We start from the raw sequence: 21383 nt of genomic DNA, 5'->3' as shown, positions 1-21383 counted from the left end.
TGAGAAGGAAGCATCATGGGGACACAGATTTCAGAAGTTGTAGGCTTCTGAGCAGATTCAAAAGTACCATTCTAAACTATAACCAGCATGAAACCTCTCCATCCCATTTTCTTCCAAGACTCCATGCTATAAGCTATACCTGACCATTAAAGAAGACCCAGAAGGGGTGCTTGGGGTGGCTCAGTTGGTGAAACGCCCACCTTTGACTCAGGTCAAGTTGCCAGTTTCCTGGGATAGAGCCCCTGTGTCCCCCATATCCGGATCTCTGCTCAGCAGGGAGGCCAGCTTCTCCCTCTGGCCCTCCCCTAGCTTGCATGCATACATGCGCTCTCAAATGAAATCTTAAAAAAAAGACAACGCCGACCCCGCAGACACCTTGCCCTCAAAACCAATGAATTCAAGGCTCAGAGCGAGGTAGGCAAGCAATATGTGCTAAGATTTTGGAGAAGGTCACAGGGGAGGGAGCGGGAAGCCGTATACTACCAACTGCGCTGGCCACCAAGCTGAACAGTAACGTCTGCTGGAGGTGGATTCTTTCAACTTTCCAAATGGAGCAATCTTCTTAGGGCCTACAGAGTGAAAGAGCAGAGCCTATGAAAGATCAAGAAATAAAGACCACTTTCCTGAGCCCTCTCTGTGCTGGGCACTACACTATAGGTCATGCATTTAATCCTCACAACGAGGCTGTAAGGTTGAACTCTCATTTAACAGACAAGGAAACAGGAGTTTGCAGGTGGTCCCTGGATCTGTAAAAACACTCAGATACGAAATGGGAGCCCGGGACTTATTACAAAGTGCTTCATCTCAGTCGCTATGCTGGGTTGATCACCAAGATCAAAAAGGCGTGTCATGCTTCAAAATAATCCACAGGGTGAGATGGAGTGCACAGCCAAAACACGACGGGCTGGTAACAGGCTGAGTGATGGGTGCAGGGGCTGCACAGCACTGTTCACACTACTTTTGCACGTACTTGAGATTTTCCATAATAAAAAACTGTAAATGCAATTCATGCTTTTAACAAATTAGGAAAATCTGAAGGAAAAAATAAAGAATGTATAAATTTATTTTCATTACTAAAAATACAGTGACAAACTTTTATAGCAAATGTGTCCCAGATTCAGGCTTGATAATCATCTTTGGTTATCCGTGATAATTAGCCTTTGGTTTGAGGGCAAACATACTGTTAGTTTTGCCACAACAGAAATCTTACGTTAGAAACATCTGGCACATACCTTCTAAAAAGGAAGCCTAAATAAAAAACTATGTTATGACTTTGGTAATAACTTTTTTTTGAAAAAATATTTTATTTATATATTTGAGAGAGAGAGAGGGAGAGAGAATGAGCAGGGGGAAGGACAGAGCAAGAAGCAGCAGACTCCCTGTTGAGCAGAGAGCCTGTCCAGGGGCCTGACCCCAGGACCCTGAGATCATGACCTGAGCTGAAGGCAGCCACTTAAATGACTGAGCCAGTCAGGAGACCAAGAAGTATTTCTTTTGTAAGGAGTCTCTATGCCCAACATGGGGTTTGGACCCACAGCTCTGAGATCAAGAGTCATGTTCTACCAACTGAGCCAGGCAGGCCCCCCAGAAGTAACTTGTTTTAAGATCAGTTTGAGAGAGAAAGGGAGAGGGATAATATGAATTTGGATTCCTCCAACAGAGCAGCTTAAGATGGAAAGAGAAAAGCTTGAACAAGAGGATTTTTCTTTTTCTTTCTTTTTTTTTTTTAAGTAAACTCTACCCTCGAACTCACGATTCCAAGATCAAGAGTCCCATGCTCTGCTGTGTGAGCCAGCCGGTGCCCCAAGAGCAGAATTTTTAACAAACAGTATCACCCAGCCGACTCCAATCCCAATGGCTAAAAGGCACTACACAAGGGTTCTAGAGTAGCAGGAGACAGCCATAAAAGGTCATAAAGGTAAATAAAAACAATTCTCAACAGCACCTCTAAGCCAGGAGGTGGAAGGAATGCTGGCTACAGAAGGTAGGTTTGCTTCATGGGCACAGGAACCACATGTAACAAGAGAAGGAAAACTAGCTACACAAAGGCCTAAGATCAAAAATTACCAAGTGTGTCTCTTGAAAACTCACAGTGTGCTTGTCTTCAGGCTAAGCATCTTACCTGTATCATCTCATCAGGGTAAGCATGAAGATTAAGATAACTTAGTGTTACTTTTGGACAGTTTAAGGGTGTTCATTGTGTCCTTTGGGGATGGGAGTTGGGAGCGTGACTACTTTAACAATCCGAGGGTTAGCAAATCCAGGAAATACTCTACTAAAAAAAGTGGGGTGGGGGGAAAGGATAGGGGCGTAACAGATTGCCTGAGTTAAAAATGGCTTCAAAATTCTAGGCCCAGAAGAAAGGCAAGAAAATAACATCTCAAATGATGTTCTGAAAGCTCCCAAATTAAAACTGAAGCCATAATTTTTTTTTTAAGATTTTATTTATTTATTTGACACAGAGAGAGTCAGACAGGGAACACAAGCAGGGGGAGTGGAAGAGGGAGAAGCAGGCCTCCCGCTAAGCAGGGAGCCCAATGAGGGGCTTGATTCCAGGACCCCAGGACCATGACCTGAGCCAAAGGCAGATATTTAACATCTGAGTCACCCAGGTGCCCCTGAAGCCCAATTTCAAACGGTAGCAAAAATGTCCCTCCAATAAGGAAATGAAAAAAATGGAAGCTGGAGTTGTTTGGAAACCCCATGATCAAATGGTCCACATCAACCAGAACTAGGTCCAGGTCCAGGAACGTGAATGGGAGAAGAATGCAGGCGGCTGCCACATACTTCCAGGAGGGGATGCAAGGTTCCAGAGAGGAGGATGCTCATCTGGGCATGGGGCAGGAGTGGAAAGACTGCCAGGCTGGAAGCAGGAGGGAAGAGGTGGAGTGGTGGCCTTTGACCAAAACCCTTTCTGTGGAATCATGAAGTCACTTTGGGGGAAGCTCGGGATAATGCTGGTGTTCTAGAAACTCAGATGACAGGCTTAGATCGGAAAGCAGAACTTAGCAACTGGTTGGTATGGATGATCACCACCTCCAAATGCACAACAGACATTCAGGCAAGTGAGCCACGTTTTTACTTTGAACTAGCCTTTGTCTTGTTTTTACTGAATAAAGTCACTTGCCTGGTCTGGAGCACCTTCCGTCCCCTTCAATTGGCTAAGTTCTAATACCGTTCATTCAACACAAGTGTATGTCAGAATAATCCTAAAGTCTTTTTTTTTTTTTAAGATTTTATTTATTTTATTTGACAGAGATTACAAGTAGGCAGAGAGGCAGGCAGAGAGAGAAAGGAGGAAGCAGGCTCCCTGCTGAACAGAGAGTCCGATGCGGGGCTCGATCCCAGGACCCTGGGATCACGACCCGAGCCAAAGGCAGAGGCTTTAACCCACTGAGCCACCCAGGTGCCCCAATCCTAAAGTCTTAAACCTAGTTTTTCTACTCCCAGAATTTGAAGTGAGTTTTTTCTTTCCCTTTCAGGTTGAACGCTGCCTTCAGCGGGAAGTCTACTCTAGCTTCCCTAGGGACCAAGACAGATTCCAGCCTTCCTTCCACCAGATTCCACTACATCCACCCAATAAATGAAGAGATACTGTGGGTAGGGCTAAGCTGTGACTAACCCAAAGTGGAATCTGCCCAAAGAGGAAGCCCACACCTGGGACATGGACGGCTAGGGGCAGTGGGCAGGCCCTGTGGAATTTCTTGCCGTGCTGAAGCAGTTTGTACTCTGAAAAGTTTAAGAGTCACTGGTTTAAAAGAGTCCAGGATCTGGACTGAAACATGTATTTCTAAGTCTAGGAATAATACAAGCTCAGTTGAATTTTATCATATTCCCCTTTCCTCCTAAATAGAGAGCCTGGAAAAATCTTGCAGTCAGATTCTTTTTTTTTTTTTCCTTCTAATTTTTAAGTGAAGGGGTGCACCTGGGTGGCTCGGTTGTGTCTGCCTCTGGCTTGGCTAAATGATCCTAGGGTCCCGGGACTGAGTTCTTTTTTTTTTTTTTTTTTTTAAGATTTTATTTATTTATTTGACAGAGATCACAAGTAGGTAGAGAGGCAGGCAGAGAGAGACACGAGGATACAGGCTCCCTGCTGAGCAGAGAGCCCGACTGGGGGCTCGGTCCCAGGACCCTGGGATCATGACCCGACCCACTGAGCCACCCAGGCGCCCCCCAAGGCATTGAGTTCTACACATTAGGATTCTTGCTCAGCGGGGAGCCTGCTTCTCCCTCTGCCTGCTGCTGCCCCTGCTTGTGCACTCTCTCACAAATAAATAAAATCTTTATAAAAAGTAAAATAAAAATTTTTAGTAAAATCTACCCCACGTGGGGCTTGACTTCATGACCCCAAGATCAAGAGTCTCGAGCCAGCCAGGTGCCCTTATTTTTTAAAGAGACACTGTATTTAGCCGTATCTCAAATTTCACAGCTAACTGAGGAATGCTTGTTTGTGCTAGGATTTTATGACTTCGGTCTAGATGCCTGTGCTAAAATGGGAATGTCAGCATTCACCGGACACATAGGGCAGTATAAAGGGTAGTAACAGATGGCTACGCTTATCTTCTAGAGGTTTGCTGTCTGGTAGGCAAGAAGACAATCATTTCACAGGGCAGTATAAGTAACAGTACTTTAAGGGAGAGAACACTTATCAGCAGAAATACTGGAACATTTTCAAAAGCAAGACTGAACAGCTGTACATGCAATGCCTGAGAAGGAGCGTCCACTGTTGTCAAAACTAATCGGTCAGGATGGTTAACTTGTTTGCCATCTCTTACAAGCTTCAGAGAAGTTCTCAGGAAGCCCAGTGGGAAATGTTACAGGATTGAAGTGAGAAGGAGCAAGGCTCTGAAGCATCAGGTCTGAGGCGCAGGTGGACTACTAGAGGGATCAAAAGGGGCTGTCTGGGATGCCCACAGGGCCTGAGAGCATGAAGCCACCAAGGCTGGAGCTGGCACACAAAAGTTAGAGCCCAGCCTGCCACGGGCACGCTCGACAACCATGCGAGGCAGGTACCTAGCCTAGCCTTAAATTTCTCCAGAACATGCATCATTTCTACCCCATATGCCCTGTATCTCTAGTGTGTGTGCCACCCCACCCCCGGGGCCACACCCCCTGCATGTACCCACTTCATGTACCAGGAGCCTGCTCATCTGGGAGGGGGCAGCAACGTCTAGGCAGTCTGGACAGCCTGTCTTCCTGGGCACCACTCCCCAAATGCCAGAGCATCTGGGTCCCAGGGCCCCCTTTCATCATGCTGAACCATAACTTCCAGCGCATCTGCCTGCCACCCGAATGCGAACAGAGGAAGAGAAAAGTTCTCCAACGCAGTCTCTCCTCCACCCCCGAATCCCCAATTCCAAAAGCGCGTGCCCCACAAGAGGGCCTGGTAAACTACTACTGTAGCCAGCACGGTAGTTACTGAGCGCAGGTGGCTGCTTAAATGAAGCTAAATGAGGCCAAATACAGTTCCCCAGCCACACTAGCCACATTCTAAGTGCGTGATAGCCATCTGTGGCTGGCACCTACCATACTGGACAGTGCAGATATAGCATATTTCCATCAGCACAGGAAGTACTATTGTATAGTACCAGTCTAAACACTCCTGGAACCTTTCCCTAGGATTAATACATAGTCCTCAAACATCTTAAATCTCAATTTATGGCCATTCCTTGTTTCATTACCACTTTATCTTCTGTCTGCTTTCATTTTTTTTTTTTAAAGATTGTATTTATTTATTTGAGATAGAGTGTGAGACAGGGAGAGGGGGAAACAGGCTCCCCACAGAACAGGAAGCCCGACGTGGGGCTCGATCCCAGGACCCTGGGATCGTGACCTGAGCTGAAGGCAGATGCTTAACTGACTGAGCCACCCGGGCACCCTGTCTTTCATTCTTAACAACAAATAAAAATACCTGTTCTTCAACAGCAAACTATAGATACTACTTAATGTCTGAATTTTTCATTAGAACACCATAGCAGGATAGTGCTGCATCATAACCACTTCATAGTATCTGTGGCCATTTGTCCTGGCAGACCAGGGGTGCACAAACACTATACGAGGTTCTCTGCAACCCATCAAGGGGAAAGTTCAATTAATGGTTTCACACACCGGCTTATAGGAAAGGAAGTGAGTACAGGAACAAAGGAGAGAATGCTCAAATCAGAGAATGCGATACTGTCGATAACGTAAGGAACACTGAGGACCCAAAACTGATGGCACTGATCGACTGGAACAGCTCTTACAGATTTCTTGCCTGAGTTAGATGAAATGATGAAACATCAGCCAAATCTTAAAATCCTTCTCTGAGAAGGTGGGAAACTCTGCCAGTGACAGTTTAGACAGTTTCATCAGACCGGAGAAGGTCCTATTAGGAACTGTATGCAATTCTGTGTGGCAGGCACACGTATTTTACTCCCCAGTACTTTCACAGGAACCATGGTGAACTGAGGTGTTTCATATAGTGAGATTTATATTCTAAAACAATTCCTTCCTAACCCCTTCTCGAAACAAGATGTCGAAGTAAAAGAAACCCAGTCTGGCAAATGATAAACTAATTTTAAAAAATTAATTTAAAAAATTAATTTATTGTTTCAGAGAAAGAGAGAGAGAACACGAACATGAGCAGGAGGAGTAGAGGGAGGGAGAGAATCCTGAGAGAGAGAGAAAGAGAGAGAGAACATGAGCAGGAAGGGTAGAGGAAGAAAGAGAATCCCAAGCAGACTCTGTGCTCAGGGCAGAGCCCAACTCAGGGCTTGATCTCACAACCCTAAGATCACGACCTGAGCTAAAACCAAGAGCCAGATGCTTAACCCAACTAACTGTGCCACCCAGAGATGCCCCGACACGGGAATTTTTTAAAGCTCTAAAATAAGTATAACAAATAACGTAAATGTAGTATCATACCTGTTCAGGTTAGATGTCAAAAAGTTAACTCCCACCACTCAGTGGACACACGACCCAGAGGTCCCAAATAGGGAAACCTAGGCAACGCTGTATGGTACTGCCACTAAGAAAGAAGCAAAGAAGTCAAAGAGGCAGGGTGAGTTACATCAGATGGAAAACAAATGGGTCCTTTTCCCTCCCAATAGAGGAAGGATGGAGACTAATGGCAGACAGATTCAACCAGAACTCAGACAAGACAAACCAAGACAAACACTGTTCAAATGCAGGTGAGGTGAAGAGCCTCACTAAAGCCAGGCAGCCTACAGGTCCCCATCTTAACACAAGCAGCGGCCAGAAATCATGGCACACTACACGTGTCAAGGCTGCATTAGCACCCTCTCTCCTCTCTAGCATTCCTGCTATTGTCCCATGAACACACCCCAATCAGGGCTCTCCCTGCATGGCAGCCCACTCCTCACACATTTAACTGAAGGGTACAAGGACCCTCAATGGCTGCTGGGGCTTCAGGATATCCAAGAACCCTTTCAGTTCCAAAGGTATTCCCGTTTCGCTGAAAAGGTAAACTTCAATTTCAATTCTTTCACCACCACACCACACCAATCCCACCTCTCCAAAGAATAAGAGCTGTTAAAAAAAAAAATCGGGGGGGGGGGCGGGGGGAGGGCGGGCGGGTGCCTGGGTGGCTCAGTGGGTTGAGCCTCTGCCTTCAGCCTGGGTCATGATCTCAGGGTTCTGGAATCGAGCCCCGAGTCGGGCTTTCTGCTTGGTGGGAAGCCCACTCCCCACCCCCTGCCTGCCTCTCTGCCTATTTGTGATCTCTGTCAGATAATTAAAAATCTTTGAAGGAAAAAAAAAAAAAAAAAAAAAAGACAACAGGCACAAAATGAAGTCACTTAGGCTAAACCCAGCATCACCAAACTGAGACTTAATTATAGTTCTGGCCGCTCCCAGAAATGGAATCTTAAACCAGTCAGTCAGGAATTACCTGGTCAACACTGGTGAGGTAACCTGCTGACAGACCCCAGCTGTACCCCACAGGAGATCTTCTCACGACCAATCCACTTATTACTAGTATAACTTCCCTGTCTTTTTATTTTGTACAGCTCCTTGGAATTCCCTTCTTTGCTAGATGGGACGCTGCCTTATTCAGGACTTCTTGAATAAAGCCAGAAAGATCTTAAAAACTTACTCAACTGAATGTTCTTTTTAACAGATCAAAGGAATCAAAAACTGTGGCTATATAGCATTTCTCTCTGATATTAGGAGGAGGGTGGGGAAGTTACCCCTAGGGGAAATACAAGTCAGAGCAGCAAACTCTTACCCACTGTGTATGGTTCTACAGACCTTTAAACCCTTGATTCTTCCTTCAAGTCAGATACTAGGAATGCAGGAGTATTGCAAGTCTGACAACTTGTCTGAAGGGCTGAAGCTCAGTGGCTATCATCCTCAGAAGAGATACTCAAAGTAGAAAATGCTTTTAAGTACATTAGCTTTAAGGGGCACCTGGATGGCTCAGTCGGTTAAGCGTCCGCCTTAGGCTCGGGTCATGACTCCATGTCCTGGGATCGCGCCCCGCACTGGCCTCCCTGCTAAGTGGGGAGTCTGCTTCTGCCTCTGCCCCTCCCCTTATGCGCTCTCTACGACTCTCTCTCTCAAATACATAAAATCTTTAAAAAAACAAAACAAAACATACTTCATATGATGTCTCCAAAATACATGAACAGATTTAAGCCTAATATGCAATCACTGGGACTTAAATTCAGAAAAGCCTTACTACCCAAACCATTTTTAAACAAGTATTTAAAAACTTGAATGTGGAAGAAAAGAAGTAAAACAGTATTACAGATTCTCATATTCTGTAAGCAAATCTGAAATTAAAAGCAGCATGGGATGTCTCTAGTGGGAAACTATGCATTATTTAGACTCTAAATCTAGAGCACTTTCTTTTGTGCTGACTCCAGCCCTCCCCTGCCAGTGACCCGAATGGTGACCCGACTTGTCATAGAGAACCCCAGTCTATGGATACGCAAATGAATTCTAGCTGGGGAATTCTATTCCCCAGGGCAAGGGCCAGTTTTGTGCTCACGTGCATATTCCTCTCAACTCTACTGACCTACACTTAATGTCTGCTCTTTGTATTCTTTGGTTATAACATTTTCCCCATTTTTTCAATTAATGAGATAAAATCTTTGACATGTATTCATTTCATATTTAAATGACAGTATGATCTTACCTTTTCTTGAGAACTATCATAAACTTAACAGCTAACATTTCTAACGAAGTTTTAAGTGTGTTTGGTTTATCTTCAGAGGCAAAATCAATACTCGTAAGAAGAGAATGGGAAGAGTGTTGAGATTCCTAATACTCCAAAGCTGGTCATACAAAGGTAGGTCGGAATGCTATGACTTCAGGAGTGTTCTCAATACTATTCCCCAAAAGCAGCTCAGATCTGCTCCATATTCAGATGCAAGACAAACTCCGGGACAACAGACAAACCCAGGGCTCTGGGACCCAAGAAGACATGAGAAGCTCTAGCTCAAATCAGGGCTTTGAAACCTACCAGTTGGGCAAGTTGAGGTAAATAATCTTTCCTCCTTGGGCCTTGTATAGTGAATTCCTAAATCTGTAAAAAGTGGATAGTTTTATCTTCCCATGCTTCTGTGAAGAATGAGAATGAAGATGTAAAGGAACCAGAGACATCAATGACTGCCGGCTCATTACTATTAGGCCCAGTATCTCCCCACCTCTTCCAATTTCTGGAGCTACTACTGGTTCCTGGTAAAATGGAGTAAGTCCCTTATTCACCCAGTACAACATTCTTCAATTCAATCCTTCAACCAGTGCAATTACAGAACATATTTTAGTCTTCACTCTTTGTGTTGAGATGAGCCCCACAACTGAGGAAATTTTCCAAATACAGAACTTAAAATTAAAACATATCCTTTCTAGAGGCGCCTGGGAGGCTCAGTGGGTTGGGGCCTCTGCCTTCGGCTCGGGTCATGATCCCAGGATCCTGGGATCCAGCCCCGCATCAGGCTCTCTGCTCCACAGGAGCCTGCTTCCTACTCTCCCTCTGCCTGCCTCTCTGCCTAGTTGTGATTTCTCTCTGTCAAATAAATAAAAATTAAAAAAAATATATCCTTTCTAATCAGCTCTATAACTACCTTTTACAAAGGAGTCCAGCCACACCCAGAGATGAGAGACTCCAGAGGGAGGAAAGCCCAGGTTCAGGAAACTCCTTAAAATCACAAAGTTTTTCATGGAAAAGAGAAGCCATGTAATTATTTGCCTTATGTTAAAAAAAAAAAAAAAAGTCATGTGTACTTGGATTTTTTAGGAAGAGAAGGATAGAGGATTTGTCTTCCAAATTTTATTTTTCTTAAGTTAACACTGATTCTTTCTTAAGGCGTTCATTTGACAGCAGAAAGAGCCAGGTCAGGAAACATGGGAGACAGATGGGGGTGAGGAACCCCACATCATTTTAGAGCTGGGTAAGTACAGGCATGCTCACATAACGGACAGATGACTGGGCAACTGATAACTGGCTTATTTATGACCCCTACAATTTCTGACTCTCCAGTATATCTGGTGAAGGACACAGATGATAAATGTAAATGCCCCCTGGGTACCTAACGAAGTCCCTGCGCTTAGTTTAAAATTTAGTTCTATTTCAAGATTGTCAGAAATGTGGGCTAAGCAGATTTCCTAGGTATCACACTGAAAGCACAACGTGTAGAAGGACTGACAGACTGAACTTCATCAGGATTAAGAACTTCTGCTCTTCAAAAGATGCTGTTAATACAGTGAGAAGACAAAGATGGAGAAAATATGTGCAAACCACATATCTGACAACAGACTTAGAACTCTAAAACTCAGTAAGAAAACAAACAACTCAATAAATAAGCGAAAGAGTAACCAGATAGTTCACCAAAGATGAATAAGCATGTGAAAAGATAAGCCACAATATTACTCCTTAAGGAAATGCAAAAACCATGAGCTAAAACTATAAACATGCAGGGGCGCCTGGGTGGCTCAGTGGGTTAAAGCCTCTGCCTTCGGCTCAGGTCACGATCCCAGGGTCCTGGGATCGAGCCCCGCATCGGGCTCTCTGCTCAGCAGGGAGCCTGCTTCCCTCATATCTCTCTGCCTGCTTCTCTGCCTACTTGTGATCTCTGTCAAATAAATAAATAAAATCTTTAAAAACAAAACAAAACAAAACAAAACAAAACAAAACAAAACAAAACGGGACGCTCAGTGATGATCTCAGGATCCTGGGATCGAGTCCCGCATCGGGCTCTCTGCCTGCCTCTGTCCACTGTGATCTCTCTCTGTCAAATAAATAAATAAAATCTTAAAAAGAAAAAAAAAAAAAAAACTATCAACATGCCTGAATGGTTTAAAAAAAATATATTTTTTTAAAAAAGATTTTGTTTAGGGTTGCCTGAGTGGCTCAGTGGGTTGAGCATCTGCCTTCGGCTCAGGTCATGATCTCAGGGTCCTGGAATCGAGTCCCACATCGGGCTCTGTGCTCAGCGGGAGCCTGCTTCCCCCTCTGTCTCTCCCTGCTGCTCTGCCTACTTGTGATCTCTCTCTCTCTGTCAAATAAATAAATAAAATCTTTATTAAAAAAAAAAGAGATTTTATTTATTTGACAGAGATCACAAGTAGCCAGAGAGGCAGAAAGAGAGAGAGCAGGGAAGCAGGCTCCCCGCTGAGCAGAGAGCCCGATGTGGGGCTTGATCCCAGGACCCTGAGATCGTGACCTGAGATGAAGGCAGAGGCTTAACCCACTGAGCCACCCAGGCTCCCCTGGTTAAAAAAATTTTTTATGACCACACCAAGTATTGGTGAGGATATGGAACTGGAAGATGTGGAACAGTTTTGCTGGGGGGAATGTAAGACAGAAAAAACATTTTAAAAATTAAAGATACATTTTGGGGTGATGAAGATATGTTCTGGAATGAAAGAGTTGTGTCGGCTACACAATCCTGTGAATATACTAAAAAGCACTAAAACATGGGACGCCTGGGTGGCTCAGTCAGTTAAGCATCTGCTTTGGCTCAGGTCATAATCCCAGGGTCCTGGGACTAAGTCCCACACTGGGCTCTCTCTGCTCAGCAGGGAGCCTGTTTCTCCCTCTGCCAGCCACTCTCCTCTGCCTGTAATAAAATAAAATAAAAATAAATAAAATCTTTTTTTAAAAAAGTGCTAAAATGAACCTTGAAGAAATGACTTGATTCCCCTCCTAATTATCTACCCAAGAGAAATTAAGGCATATGTCCAGACAAAGACTTGTACACAAATGTTCACACCAGGGTTATACGTAACAGTCAAAAACTGGAAGCAAATGTACATCACTTGGAGAATGAACTGTGACCCATCTTTATAAAGGAGTAAGACTCAGCTACAAAAAGGAATGAACTATTGACATTTAACATGGACGGATCTCAAAATGATGTTGAGTAAAAGAAGCCAGACATCTCTCCCCTAAAAGTACATCTACTGTATGTGCATATACATAATGTATACACACACAGATTCCACTTAAATGAAATATCAGAAAATGCAAACTAGAAAGCAAGTCAGTGGTTGTCTGGGAATGCGTAAGGAAGGGGCAGTAGGCAGGAGGGAGGATTTATAAAGGGGCTTAGGAGACTTTTGGGGTAATGGATTTATCATCTTGATTGGGGTGACAATTTCAGAGACACACACATACATCAAAACTCAACATGTATAGTGTAAACATGTACAGTTCACTATATGGCAATTATACCTCAATTAAGCTGTTCTATAAAAAAGAGAAAGTGATCAGAGGCTATCTGCAGATATCTGAGGGGATGACATGGAAGAAGCAGTGACCTTGCGACACTTCCCACTTCATTCAGGATGTCAAATCTGGGCTCCAGTAAAGGCTTTTCTTTAATTTCCTGCTGCACGCACATTTGTCACGTGTTCTGTTAGCAGTTAGAGTCACATTACATACAGAAACCTTCCACCCACCCAAATCTGTCCAAGGGGAACATTCTCTCCTGTTCTCAGACTCAAAACTATTTCCAATGTTCCTCTACCCTAACCATTACATCTGATCTAGTCCTACCCATAACTAATCTTCCCCAAACCTCTTCTTTTCATTTGCACAACCCCAGTTTGAATCCTCATTACTTCCTGACTATCTCCTCAGCCTCAGAGCTGCTCTGCTCTAGTTAGCCTGCTTTGCTATAAATACACGGTGTTCGCTACCAGTCAGAGCTCCTTGGGCTAACTCTTCCAACTCTGCCAGGCCTGGCCCCAGCTCCCTTTTGGTCTATTTTCTTACCACATCCGACTTCTCCTTCTACGGTAACCTGCCTCTCCATACTTCCCCCGCCCCAGCTCCTACAAGGAGCATCTCTGCTGCACCATGACCCAAATCCAGCAACTCCTGAGAAGACTAGAGGTAAACAACTGATGGAAGAGAATACCCACTAGGATGACTATAATCGAGCGCTGATGGGCAGTGTGGAGACACCAGATCCCACACACTGCTGGGCGAAGGTGAACTGGTGCGGCCACCCTGCAAGAGGCTGGCAGTCCCTCAGAAAGTTAAACACAGAGTCACACCCTATGACCCAGCAATTCCATTCTTGGAGACGAACCCAAGAGAAATGAAACGAAACATACATCCCCACAAAAACCTGCACACAAATGTTCACAGTGTCACTATTCACAGTAGCCAAAAAAGAGGAAACCACCTAACTGTGTAGACCATTTGGCGATGAACAGAGATAAGCTCTGAGTAAGTAAGTATAATCACTGGACTTGGGGAACCTTAAGAAATCAAAAAGGGAGAGATAAGAACCCATGAGGCGTTCCACAGAGATGACAACCTTCCCTCCCATTAAGCCGGGCTGGAAATGAATTCCCTAAGATTCTCTCCAGTATCCTTCTGGTAATTCTTCCCAGCCAGTCCACGTGAGTGATGAGTAGTACCAAGACAGTCTGGACTGCACACACTGTTCCCATCCCCGGAAAGAAACAGCTCTCTTAGCCACAACTTTCTCATTTTGCCAAACTCAGTCCCCTTCCAGGGCTCTAGACTCTTCAACTTCTGACTCTGCCAGGGACACTGCTTCCGACCAGAACGACCAGAAAGGCCTTCCTGCCCCTTTCTCCCACCCACCCTCCCTAATCCACCTCGGAAAAACATTTAAATAATGCCTCCTGGGCGCCTGAGTGGCTCAGTGGGTTGGGCCTCTGTCTCCAGTTCCGGTCACGATCGCAGGGTCCTGGGACCAAGCCCTGAATCCAACAGGGCTCTCTGCTCCGTGGGGAGCCTGCCCCCGCCACCTGCCTCTCTGCCTACTTGTGACCTCTCTGTCAAATAAATAAATGGAATCTTAAAAAAAAAAAATGCCTCCTAAACTGAACAAATCTGTCATCAGTTGGTCTCTCTACCTAAACAAGCAAAAAATTAACATCAATACTGATGTGCTCCACTGAATACAGACACTTGAAAACGGCAGCCTCGGTATATAAGAAATGTTTACACAGCTGTATAGCAGCTACGTTCTGAGGGGTCCCTGGGTGGCTCAGTCAGTTGCATGTCTGACTCCCGATTCCAGCTCAGGTTATGATCTCAGGGTCATTGAGTTCAAGCCCTGCATTGGGCGTAGAGTCTACTTAAAAAAAAAAAAAAGAGAGGGAGGGGGTCAGGGAGCAAAAAAAAAAAGAGAAAAGAAGAAAAAAGAGGAATACAGAAGGAATGACTGAAATTTAAAAAAAAAATCATTTTACATTCCTTAATGAAAATGAAAGGTTCAGGTCAAGATCATCAATGATGCTAATGCCCTAGGTGAAAGGTGGATGGGAAACTAAAGATCTATCTACATGTCACCAAAACAGCACCTCAAGAGATCACTTCCTAATCACAAGAGGCTGCAAAGGACACATACACAGCTGTGACCATCTTAATATAATGATTAAACTTACCTTCACTAATAGTGGGACAATCAGACATTATGAAATAGTCTCATCAAAAACATATAACCTAAATTTACCCAAGCTTTTAGTGCACAAGAAATAGCAGGGCTAGTGGCGCACCTTAAGTATCAAAAGATGCAACCAGCCAAACCCAGAGCGTGGAACATTCTGTGAAGACAACTGGTTTGGGGGCACCTAGGTGGCTCAGTCTGTTGGACGTCTGCCTCGGCTCAGGTCATAATCCCAGGGTCCTGGGATCAAGCTCCGCATCGGGCTCCCTGCTTACTAGAGAACCTGCTTCTTCCTCTCCCACTCCCCCTGCTTATGTTCCCTCTCTAGCTGTCTCTGTCAATTAAATAAATAAAATCTTTAAAAAGAAAAAAACAACTGGCTTGATCTTCTCAAAGTTAAAGGTAATGACATAAAAGGAAGGGGGGGCGCCTAGGTGGCTCAGTGGGTTGAGCCGCTGCCTTCGGCTCAGGTCATGATCTCAGGGTCCTGGGATCAAGCCCCACATCGGGCTCTCTGCTCAGCAGGGAGCCTGCTTCCCTTCCTCTCTCTCTCTGCCTACTTGTGATCTCTGTCAAATAAATAAATAAAATCTTTAAAAAAAAAAAAGGAAGGGGGAGAAGGGACCACATCTAGATGAAAAGACTTGAGCATTTAGGGGTGAAGTGTCATGATAATATCTAATATACTTTGTTTCTTTTTAAAAAAAGGTTTTATTTATTTGAGAGAGAGAGAGAGAGGGCATGAGCAGGGGCACAGGGAGAAGAAGAATCCCTGCTGAACAGGGAGCCCAATGTGGACAGTAGGCAGATGCTTAACTGATTGAACCACCCAGGTGCCCCTCTAATTTACTTTGTATTAGTTCAACCAAAAGAACAGATAGGGAGCAAATATAGTCGACCCTTGAACAACACAGGTCTGAACTGTGTGGGTCCACTAATATGTGGACTTTTTACAGTATGGTACTTATATGTATTTTCTCTCATTATTCTCTTAACATACTCTTTTCCCTAGCTTACATTATTGTAAAAACAATGTATACAGTATATATTTAACATACAAGTGTTAATCAACTGTTTATCGGTGAGCCTTCTGGTCAATAGTAGTCTATCAGTACTTAAGTTTTTGGAGAGTCAGAAGTCATACTAGAATTCGACCACAAGGGGGGTTGGCACCCTTAAGCCCTGCACTGTTCAAGGGTCAACTGCTGAAATTAGGTAGGAGTTTGTGTGTGTTCGTGTATTTTATGATTCTATTTACTTGAATTTTTTTATAACAGAACATTTTAAAAAGAGACGGCTATTCCACATTACAGGAAGGGAAGCTTCCTGAAGCAATGCTGTTAGGACATGCTCTCTGGTCAGATTACAATCTGGTTAAAGAGTTTCTGATACTGAATCCCCAGGATTCCCCAACTTTACCAGGGGCTGGTAGACCTGCCAGGGAACCTCAATATGCAGAAATGCTTCAAACAAAATCTTCTGAAGTACTTCAAGGTGTGCTTAACCAGTTGCCAGTCCCCCTTCCCAGGCAAGAAGGCCCTGACTACAAATTCAGATTTAAGTAATCCTCCATGTCATTATATAAGTCCCTCCTGTTTTTTTGTTTTAGAGGGCTGCAAGGTGGTAAGACTTTAGAAAGTTAAGAAGTGTGGGAAAAGTTTGTAATAAAGAATACGTAACATCCTCTGCTTAGTTTATTGTATTGGGGCAGAAGGGCCTGAAAAGATATGAATACTGGTAAACATTGTAATTCTTGGGGAAGGTGAGCAGAAACCTTGAAGTTTCCATTTTTGCCCTTCCCTTGCCCTTCCTCCTTACCATTTTTCATCTTTAATCTTCATACAACAAAACCCACCTGTAGCCTAGAACAAAACAACCTGTCCTTTTTAGTTCAATATTGCGAGAAGTATCCTCACCCCAAGAGGTTTTCAAATTTACTAACAAAGTTATAGAAAGCATTCTTACTGTATTATAATTTATATTATGATTTACTGTGGCAAAATATAAATAACATAAAATTTACCATTTTAACCTCCTTTAGCTTTATAAACAAATTCTCATAGCTACAATTCAACTTTCTTCCTCACATGTAAGAAAGACTTCCTGGCCACCTCTTCAGGTTGTAGGGAGGATTCCATGGGCAAATTGGTAAAGCAGCTTTGTAAACAATGAAACACTTTACAGAGATACACAATTTACCTGAAGTCAATATGGGACTGACTGTAGAAAATGACACGATTTTGCCTTGCCACCACCTCCAAAAAGAAGACTGGATTTAAAAAGATTTCAGTTGCCACTAGTCCAAAACATTTTTGAGTTCATTAACCTCAAGACTAAGTGTTCTCCTGCAACTCTAACTCACCCAAAAGCGACCCATTCTTTCATTTCTACATCTCACTTCTGTTACGGTTGTTGGAAGAACTTCCTCACTTTTACTCAAAGGCTTAACCATCAAAAGCCTGTTGGTTAGGTGACAACTGACTTTCAGAGTCACCCAGCTGTTCACAAACCAGACACTAGTTCTCTGAATTGTAAGCTGTATCTGAGAAACATGCAATGCCTGGGTGGTTCAGTCGGTTAAATGTCTGCCTTCTGCTCAGGTCGTGATCCCAGGGTCCTGGGATGGAGCCCCACCTAGGGCTCCCTGCTCAGTGGGGAGCCTGCTTCTCCTTTGCCCTCTGCTGCTCCCCCTGCTTGTGCTTGCTCTTTGTCAAATAAATAAATAAAATCTTAAAAAAAAAAAAGGGATCTGAGAAACAGAGGTATATGAAGGATCAGTATAAAGATGCTCTGGGACCTGTCTTTAGGAAAGAGTGACTCTATTATTAATGCCAAGTTTATCAGTCAGGGTTTCCAAAGAAAACAGAACCAAGAGAACCACCAAGATGGAGGAAGAGAACCTAATGGCTCTGCTGGGACCATACAGAAGCTCACAGTTTGCCAATTACTTTCAAGGGAGATTTAAAATATGTTGTTAGGGGCGCCTGGGTGGCTCAGTGGTTAAAGCCTCTGCCTTCGGCTCAGGTCATGATCTCGGGGTGCTGGGATCGAGTCCCGCATCGGGCTCTCTGCTCAGCAGGGAGCCTACCTCCTCCTCTCTCTCTCTGCCTGCCTCTCTGCCTACTCGTGATCTGTCAAATAAAAAAATAAATAAAATAAAATAAAATATGTTGTTAAATATAAACTTCATGTATATAAGATTTACCTATGTAACAATGTGTAAGATCACATAAATACATACAGAATTATATACACACACACACACACACACACACACATATTAAAGTTTATATATGTGACATTTATTACAAGTAAGTAGCTCACACAATTACGGAGACCAAGAAGTCCCAAGATCTGCAGTCTAAGGGCCTGAGAACCAGGACAGCCAATGGTCTAAGATCCAGTCTGAGTTTCACGGCAGGAGAAAACCTTCAAATAGAGATGAATTCTCTCTTGTTCAAGCTTTTTGCTTTACTCAGGACTCTTCACAACTGGACAAGGGCAATCTGCTTTGCAAGGTCTACAGATTCAAATGTTAATCTCTTCCAGAAAGACCCTTGCAGAGACATCCAGAGGAATGTTTTAACCAAGTAACTGGGCATCCCTGCCCCAGTCAAGCTGCCACGTGAAGGTCAGCAGCCGGCCAGGGCTAGATATGAAAAGCTAACAGAAGCTCAGCCACTTGAGGTTTCAGGTAAAAAAAATGCGGAACTGTAATGCTTAAGCACAAGGTCCAGCTCTTCAGGCTGAAAAGGAAATGCTAAAGAACAGAAATGTACGAAGTTTCACAACACTTTGTTTCTCTTTCAAAAGTTACTGAAAGGAAGGTTTAACTGGACTGAAACTGTGCTAGTTAAGATTTTGGCAAAATAAAGATCCACCTGCCCAACTGGATCACCAATGCACAGCTTGCTTGGACAACATTTTAGAGACGTCATTACGAAGTACTAATTTAAGGTGGAAACCAACACTACCATGAAAACAAGGAAAAAGGATGAACATTTCATATTCCGTAACTCCACGTGCTTCCCCACCACATGACACTGCACGGCTGAGCACACTATGAGGTGGTAATAAATACATGATTTATGAAATCACATTTCAAGGTCAGAGATCTGTCCATTAAGATGCAGTCTGGATTTGAGAGGAAGAGTTTGGATGAAGAAAAGGTACTGATCTTAATTTCCTCATCTGTAAGAACATCACACTGCGGTGTTGTGGTGATGCAACATCACCATCTATTTCCAGAACTTTTTCATCACAGCAAACAGAAACTCCATACAGATTAAGCAATAATAACCTAGGTCCCGCTCCTCTAGCCCTTAATAATCTCTACTCTACTTTCTATGAGTTGTCCTTTTTTTTTTTTTTTAAGATTTTATTTATTTATTTGACAGACAGAGGATCACAAGTAGGCAGAGAGGCAGGCAGAGAGAGGAGGAAGCAGGCTCCCTGCTGAGCAGAGAGCCTGATGCGATGCGGGGCTCGATCCCAGGACCCTGGGATCATGACCTGAGCCGAAGGCAGAGGCTTAACCCACTGAGCCACCTAGGTGCCCCTGAGTTGTCCTTTTTTAAACAGCCCATGGAAGTGGGATTATAAAGTATCTGTCCTCATCTACGGTGTACCTCAGCATGGTGTATCCCAGGTTCAACACATGGCATGCATCAGAACTTTTTTCCTACAGTGACTACCATGCCATTGCATGTAAATAATACCACATCTTGCTTATCCTTTTTTATTAATTTTATTTAAATTCGAGTTAGTTAACATATACTGTATTTTGCTTAGTTTTTTCATCTGCTGGTGTGGGTTGCTTCTACTTTTTGACTCTTATTCTGTTATGAACAACAGTGTATCAGTATCTGTTCTGAGATCCTATTTTTAAATCTTTTGGGTGTATACCTAAAAGTGAGTTTGCCAAGACATACAGTAACTCTGTTTACATTTTTAAGGAACAACCAAACTGCTTTCCATAGCACCAGCACTGTTTCAACTTTTTTTTTTTTTTTTTTAATTTATTTGACACAGAGAGAGAGAGAGAGAGATCACAAGTAGGCAGAGAGAGGAGGAAGCAGGCTCACTGCTGAGCAGAGAACCCGATGCAGGGCTCCATCCCAGGACCCTGAGATCATGACCTGAGCTGAAGGCAGAGGCTTAACCCACTGAGCCACCCAGGTGCCCCCTGTTTCAACTTCTTAACAGCAATACATAAGGGTTCCAATTTTCCAGGTCCTGCCCAACACATGCTTTTTAAATTAATTTATCTGACAGAAAGAAAGAGCAGGAAAAAGCACAAGCAGGGGGAGTGGCAGAGGAAGAAGTAGACTCCCCAGGGCTCAACCCCAGAACCCCGGGATCATGATTTGGGCCAGAGGCAGACAAAGATGCTAAGGTTTAACTGACTGAGCCACCCAGGTGCGCCCCCTACCCCCGTCTTTTAAATAACAATCAGTGTGAAGTGGTATTTCATTGTTGGTTTGATTTGTATTTCCCTAATGACTAGTGACATGCATTTTTGTATGTGTGAATTAGCCATTTGCATATCTTCTTTGAAGAAATGTCCATCCAGGTCTTGTGCCATTTTTAATTGAGTTTTATGTTCTTGAGTTGTAGGAGTTCTTACATATTCTGAATACTAATTCCTTATCAGATATATGATTTACAGGTATTTTCTCTTATTCTGATGTCTTTTTACTCTCTTGATAGTGTCCTTACAGTTTTTAATTTTGATGAAGTTCAATTTATCTGTTTTTCCTGCCATTGCCTGTGCTTTCAGGGTCATAGCCACAAAATCACTGTCAAATCCAATGTCATAATTTTTCCCCTATATTTACTTTCAAGAATTTTATAGTTTTAACTCTTAAAGCCTTTGATCTAATTTTTGTACATGGTTAATAAATAAGGGTCAAGCTTACTCTTTTGCAGGTAGAGTTTCCCAGGACCACTACCATTTGTTGAAGACACTGTCCTTTTACCACTAAATGGACTCAGCACCCCTGTACAAGTTCAACTGATCCTGTACGTGAAGGTCAATTTCTGGGCTCTATATTCCATTGATCTACACATGTTCCCTTATGCCAGTACCACAACATTTTGATTACTGTAGCTTTGCAGTAAGTTTTGAAATCATGAAGTGGGAGACTTCAACTTTGTTTTGAGCTTTCAACAGTGTTTTCACTATTCAGAGTCCCATGATTTTCTAGCTGAATTTTAGGATGTGTTTTTCTATTTCTGCAAAAAACAGTCATTGAAATTTTATTGCACTGAATATGTAGATGGCTTTGGGTAGTATTGTTATCCTAATGAAATTAAGTTTTCTAAGCCAAAAACGTGATATGCCTATCTTTTTATATCTTCTTTAATTTTTCCCAGCAGTTTTATAGTTCTCAGTTTACAGGTCTTTCATACACTAAGTTAATTTTTTAAACTCCGTTTAAAAAAAAAAATTCCAGTAGAGTTAACATGCAGTTATATTAGCTTCAGATGTACAATACAGTGACTCAACAC

At 43.3% G+C, this 21383-nt stretch overlaps 1 protein-coding gene across 5 annotated transcripts in view; it reads right to left on the bottom strand.

Annotated features, from left to right (window-relative positions):
* The window catches only part of RAB7A (RAB7A, member RAS oncogene family), a 74813-nt gene that overhangs the window by 25674 nt on the left and 27756 nt on the right, over nucleotides 1-21383 (bottom strand). The window contains exons 2-3 of one of the 5 annotated variants that reach the window (XM_047743287.1): nucleotides 6904-7006; nucleotides 484-569 (exon numbers count right to left, since the gene is read on the bottom strand). The exons of 2 other annotated variants lie outside the window; for them this stretch is intronic. The gene's annotated coding sequence lies outside the window, so the exon portion shown is untranslated. The remainder of the gene's footprint in view (nucleotides 1-483; nucleotides 570-6903; nucleotides 7007-21383) is intronic. 2 more of the 5 variants (XM_047743295.1, XM_047743303.1) reach the window with 2 other exon arrangements.

This window comes from Lutra lutra, chromosome 1 (assembly GCF_902655055.1).
Source record: "Lutra lutra chromosome 1, mLutLut1.2, whole genome shotgun sequence".
Lineage (NCBI taxonomy): Eukaryota > Metazoa > Chordata > Mammalia > Carnivora > Mustelidae > Lutra > Lutra lutra.
The sequence above is the reverse complement of the archived record's forward strand: the minus strand, read 5'-3'. Positions and strand labels throughout refer to the sequence as shown.